This window comes from Pundamilia nyererei, unplaced genomic scaffold (assembly GCF_000239375.1).
Source record: "Pundamilia nyererei isolate P.nyererei 1_Seehausen unplaced genomic scaffold, PunNye1.0 scaffold00432, whole genome shotgun sequence".
Taxonomy (NCBI): Eukaryota; Metazoa; Chordata; class Actinopteri; order Cichliformes; family Cichlidae; genus Pundamilia; species Pundamilia nyererei.
Window position 1 is genome coordinate 78472 of NW_005187833.1, and position 5925 is coordinate 84396.

Sequence of the window (5925 nt, forward strand, 5' to 3'; positions counted from 1 at the left end):
CTGTGATTTTGCGCTTATCTTTTTCACTTCCGACCGCCAGTCAAATTTCGCGCTTTACGTCGACGTCACGTCTACGTCAAATGAAACCTAGCTATTGACAGAAAATGTTACATTTTTGTGATTTATATCGTTATCGGACGATAGATGTTTTATATCGGGAGGTCACAGCCCTACCACCAGCACTCAGAACTGGCTGTGGGTGAAGGCTGGAGCCACTCACTACAGAGCTGTTCGGTTGTCCACAGAGCTCACAGTGGAGTCTACTCTCCTGGAGTACTCGAAGCAGGTGGGGCTGCTGTTCCCTTTTTTATTTTGGAAACCACGACAGAACTTTGCACCATCAGTTGGGCGCCACCCACTTACCCTTACACAAATTTTAAGATCAACTATGAGACTGCAGTTCAAAGACTTTTGGACATGTGACAGAAACAGAGAGGACGACTTTGGCTGCTCCCTCACTCACGAGGGGCTGCACAGGTTTTTATCCTTCCTGATGAAACAGGGTCTGAACTGGAGCTGGTGTACATGTGTGGAGCAGCACTCTACAGAGGCAGCAGGCAGAGGGGAGTCTGTCTCTGCTGATGTGACGCTGATGGCTGAAGAGGACGGGTGGACCATGTGCCTGCAGCCTGTTACAGCAGCTCTTCTATTTGTTTTTAGTTTTTCTAGAAATCATTTTCTAAATCACTTTTCTTAACAGCTGTGTGAAGTGACCCATTCAAACCAGTCAGCACATGCATGTGTCCGTGATTCAAAGGGCTCACGTGCTTTCAGGCCAGTTACCTTTGGTCTGCTAACAGCTCAGTCCAGCTGGAGCGCAGCACAGTGATGATCCAGTCAGCCTGCAGACACAGACAGAAAAGGCATCAAGTACAAGAGCAGACTCCCCTCACATGGACAGAGACTCACATGCTGTTGAAAGCACGCTGGTCCTGTCACAGCTGGCTGTGGGTGTGTGGGACCTGCTTACAGCCTGAATGTGGTGCAGAGGAGAGCAGCGTCACTACAGGGAAGACCTTAGAGAGCCCGACCAGCTCCGCTACATGTGATAACACACACACACACGGTGGCTGTCTACACACCTGATATGTTGTCAGCAGGTGGCGCTAGTGTGTGCATCTACCGTGCTGAGTGTAGCCTGTGTGTGACCTAAAAATAACTGACAGGCCCCAACATTTGAAGACCCTGCTGCAGGCTCCGCCCACGCTCCGGCCTCCACCTTCACCCTGTGAGCCTCTGTGTGTACCTGCTGAACCAGCCACAGCATCACTGCGGCTCCTCAGACCCAGTCATGTGTGATCAGGCCTCACACACAAACACAACGTGTGAAACCACGTGTGTGTTCTCAGGTTCACACTGCTCACCTGTCACATGTGTGTGTGTGTGTGTGTGTGTGTGTGTGTGTGTGTGTGTGTGTGTGTGTGTCCACAAACTGAGTGGACAAATGTATAAAAACGTCAACACTTCACCGAACAAAGCAACGCTGCGCTCGTACTTGTATAAGATCATTAGCAGCTCTCATGTGATCAGTAGCTGAAAGCTGAAGCAACAAGGAGGCTGTTGTTGGAGCGAACAAAGAGCAACACAGTGCTCACGGGCACATCAGCAGCATTCAACCCAGCAACTGTTCCCTGGGAAGCCTACATGTGGAGCGTGTCTTATTTTAGTGCTGTTGGCACAGTTACTAACAAAACAGCTCATGAACATGAATAAACAGGAAGTTTAAAACCAGCCGTCTATAGTTTAGTGTTTGTCACATGTGGAACGTTCCAGCTTGTTCATTAACCTCATTAATCTCAGGCTCATACAATCATGTCAGCTGTTACATTTGGTTATGCTGAGCTAAACCTGCTGCTCACCCCAGATGGGTTGCTGGTGACCAGGTAAATGCAAAGAGGTTAATCCCCTCCCCCTGCCGTAGGGTAAGTTAACTCTGATGTCCACGTCCTCGTCGATGATGACATGTAATGCTAACTGTACGCTATGAATGAGGAGGAGCCCTTTACTAACGCTCAACAATGTTTCCCCATCAGCAGTGTTACATGACTCCACCAGTCACATCGACCTAGAGACCAGTTAGCCAGCAAATAGTTACCACTGGTCACTAGTAAACATGTGTGTTGCCTGACCGGTTGTCAAGTATTGACTGTGGCAAGCTGCTCGCAGTTTCTAGGTGAAACTGACTGAAAAGAGGTCTGGGTTGTAGCTCTGGCTGTAGCTCAGGTGGCAGCGCAGGTCAGCCACTAATCAGAAGGTCGGTGGTTCGATCTGCATGCCAAGTATCCTTGGGCAAGATACTAACCCCGTGTTTGCCTACTGGTGGTGGTCAGAGGGCCCGGTGGCGCCAGTGTCCGGCAGCCTCGCCTCTGTCAGTGCGCCCCAGGGTGGCTGTGGCTACAATGTAGCTGCCATCACCAGTGTGTGGATGTGTGTGTGAATGGGTGGATGACTGAATGTGGTGTAAAGTGCTTTGGGGTCCTTAGGGACGAGTAAAGCGCTGTACAAATGCAGGCCATTTACCATTTACTAACCAAAGTACACCAAACAGCTGCTCACAGCTGCTCCGGTCACCAGATTCTGGTCGTCTACTTTACTTATCGAGCGCTCGCAGACGAGTCGGCAACTTCCATGTCATCTGCAGGTCAGTAACCTCCCAGCAACGAAACAATCACAGGGTTGTTTTTGACAACAGTCACAGCGAGTCGCTCGGAAGTCGAGACAACTTTTATCCTAGATTTAAACACTTCTCTCCGGATGAGAAGGATGTTTTGATGAAAAGCATGTCTATAATATCCTACAGCAAGCACCGAGTGTTGGGCAGTGCTCTCTGCCACCATCCTCAAAACTCCAGCTGAGGTCGTATCGTTTGGAAAAAGGTGTCCAAACTTCAGCGTGTAGTCAAGCTGTTCTGAACACAAAGACACTTTAGTCTGTGTGCTGAGAAGAATGGGAGCATGTGACAGACTGACCTCGGTCAGTCTCACAACATGGGGATATAACAAAGGCTGAGGCCAAAGCATCCCCCTGTACTGTTACTCTGCCAGCATAAGAGTCACTCAGCAGTGAGTGAACCAGCATTCAGTCATGCAGCCATCTAACAGGAAGTGTTACCCAGTTTTTTTTTAAAGCTATATGACATTGTAGATAACCCACTGTGTAAACCCATGGGAGTGAGTACAGTACACTGGTGTGGGACTGTTTAAAGGGTTCAACAAATCAAACAGTTCAGTCTGGATGACCTTTGGCTTTCGTGTGCTCTTCCTTAAAGTGGTAACCTCAGCTGCACACCCATGTTTGTGCCGTATCACTTGGCATTCATATCTTTCAGGAATTAAAAACCGATGTGTCGTTTAAAACAGTTCCCCATCCTGCTGTGTTGCAATTGGAAAGCATTAGAAAGCATTAGCCAATAACAGTGTTTCCAAACAGCTCGTGGTTGAACAAGTCTGGAACATGGACGTCTCTAAAGACTTTGTGATGCTCTGCCGTTGCTCCAGCTGACTTCAGTAGTTTGTGGGTTTTTCCACTCATCATTCTGTTTACTCATTTATTTATTCTTTGGCTTGAATAGTTTTCATACATATCACATTCCCATTGCATCGCCAAACACCAGTCCATTCCCACCAACAGCCGTACATCGTTGGTGTTTTTCCAAATTCATCCACAGATTCTCTTCCACAGATGTAAAGTATATGTTGGCGTTCCTGCCCTCACTGTGATTCGTCTGTTACGTCCCGTTTCTCATGACGACCTCCCTGACGTACGTGGACCTCACGCTGAGACTTAAAGACGTAACCACCTGAAAATCAGTCGTATAAATATCTTGTTCTACTCCCACCAGCACAAAGCAGAACATGTACCTGACACTTTTCTGTTGGGGACTTCAAAACCCTGACAGGTGCAGAGGCAAAGGTTAAACAACGCTGTGTTACCAACCGATGGCCGTGATCGCTAATATGCTTGTAATATTAAAGCTCTGCCTCTCCTGATTGGTTATTCCCGGCTGCCAAACGGGCCCCATTAAAAAGTCTTATGAAACATGGGCAGAGGCTTTAGGCTCTCTGGAAACAATGGCGTTACTACTTCAGTCATAATAGGACTTTATTATAAACCTTATTACTTTAAGAGGACTTAATAGTTTGATGTTATGAATGCAGAGCAGAGAGGAACTGAAACACTCCTAATGCAGGACTTCTTCCTCCAGTCTTCCTCAAACATCCTCAGGACTGAGGCTCCGCCCACTGGATTCTGATGATGCAGCATGTTTGTACGTGACCCATTAGTGAGTCACGTTCAAAACAACAACGCTGTTATTAGAGATGTGCTGCAGGTTCAGGAGTGTTGTGGTAGCTGGGTGACCGTCTCATGGTTAGGATACATCAGTAAAGCTGATCGGACTTTGTTGAAGGATGTCAAACACACACTGAGCTACAAATACAAGCATAACACACAGAATCACAGCAGACAGACTTGAAATGCCAGAGGTCGGCTCAGACCCAGCAGGTGCCAGGCTGCTAATGCTCTCAGTCTGTTTGAACACTAAACTGATTACATTAATCTTGGAGCGTACTTTGACACTGTGCTGAGTGTAGAAATCTCTCTGCTGTTCACGTTTAAATGTGTGTGTGAAGAAGTTTAAAGGCATTTATAAGGAAAGCTGCCACTGTCAGGGCGACAGCCACTAGCTGAAGGATTTCTTTGTACATGTGTACAACATGTGTAAGCAGCTCGCTGACGCCCTGCGTCTGCCTCCTCTCACTGTTACTGCTTTTTGATATTGATGTTTGACAATCACGTCATAATTCAAAAACATCATCAAGCCAGCTGTTCGTCCAAGCAGTCGGAGCAGTTCTGAGACATTGTGACAAAGGGACAGACGCACAACACAAAAATGTGAAACCAGAGGAAAAAGCGAGCTGGCTCTGCTAGCAGCTACACAAATGTTCCCTCCACATCTAATCAGTTCATGCAGTGAAATGCATGACTTATAAATTCCTCACAAACAGAACGGGATAAAAGTATTCCAAGAAAATAAGAGCAAAGCTAATAAACACATTGTGCAGGTCGACGGCTCGTTTCCAGACCATCGTGTGCCGTTCCTCAGAAAGTCCCTGACACACAGACTCTAACGCTATTTTGGAAAGAGTGCAAGTTTGAACTAGTCCAGCTGTGGAGGTTAGACTTCATTAGGCCTTTATGAATCACAGGGACCTGCAAGGACCTAAGATGTGTCATTAGACAGCGGCTCCATGTCAATGCTGGCATGCCCTCCACAAAGACACCGCACTACACACTTCAAAGAAGTCAAACACAATGACAGCTGACGTGTGGCGCGTGCAGCTGTTGGTGTCCAACCAAGAATAATCCCTGCTTTGGGTTTAGGGACTCGGGGGTGTCAGCGAGCATCCTCGTAGCTATAAAAACACCAGTGTGCGTGTGACGTGTTTGAAAGTGAGAAGCTGGGCTGGTAGAAACCCCCAACGCACCTATTTAGAGCAGCGCAGACGAGCGCACAGACGAGCGCACACGCCCCAGCTGCTTGCCTTTTTTTTCCTTAAATCGTTATTCAGATGGGTACGCGCTGCCAGAGGGCACATCCAATCAGACAGAAGGAAACTGGGAACATTCAAAGTTTTCTTAAACATCACATAAACATGGATGAAAAATCATTTTGCCCCTGGATTAAAGTGACACACATGGATTTACTTTTCTGATTTTCTAACTGCTGTTGCAAAATATCAAGATTCCTGGAAGTAAGCAGACACCTGCACTGCAGGAAACCCTGTTCATGTGTCAGGGTATTATTTCCTCTACATCCAATATGGCTGCTGACACAGCAAACGTCTGGCTGAGTGGTGCGACACAAACAACCTGCTGCTTAACACCGAGAAGACCAAGGAGCTCATCGTGGACTACAGGAGGAAT

General features: G+C 47.4%; 1 protein-coding gene across 2 annotated transcripts in view; it reads right to left on the reverse strand.

Moving 5' to 3' along the window:
- The window catches only part of raph1a (Ras association (RalGDS/AF-6) and pleckstrin homology domains 1a), an 82879-nt gene that overhangs the window by 47596 nt on the left and 29358 nt on the right, over positions 1–5925 (reverse strand). For both annotated transcript variants that reach the window (XM_005753486.1, XM_005753484.1), the window contains exon 2: positions 784–842. The gene's annotated coding sequence lies outside the window, so the exon portion shown is untranslated. The remainder of the gene's footprint in view (positions 1–783; positions 843–5925) is intronic.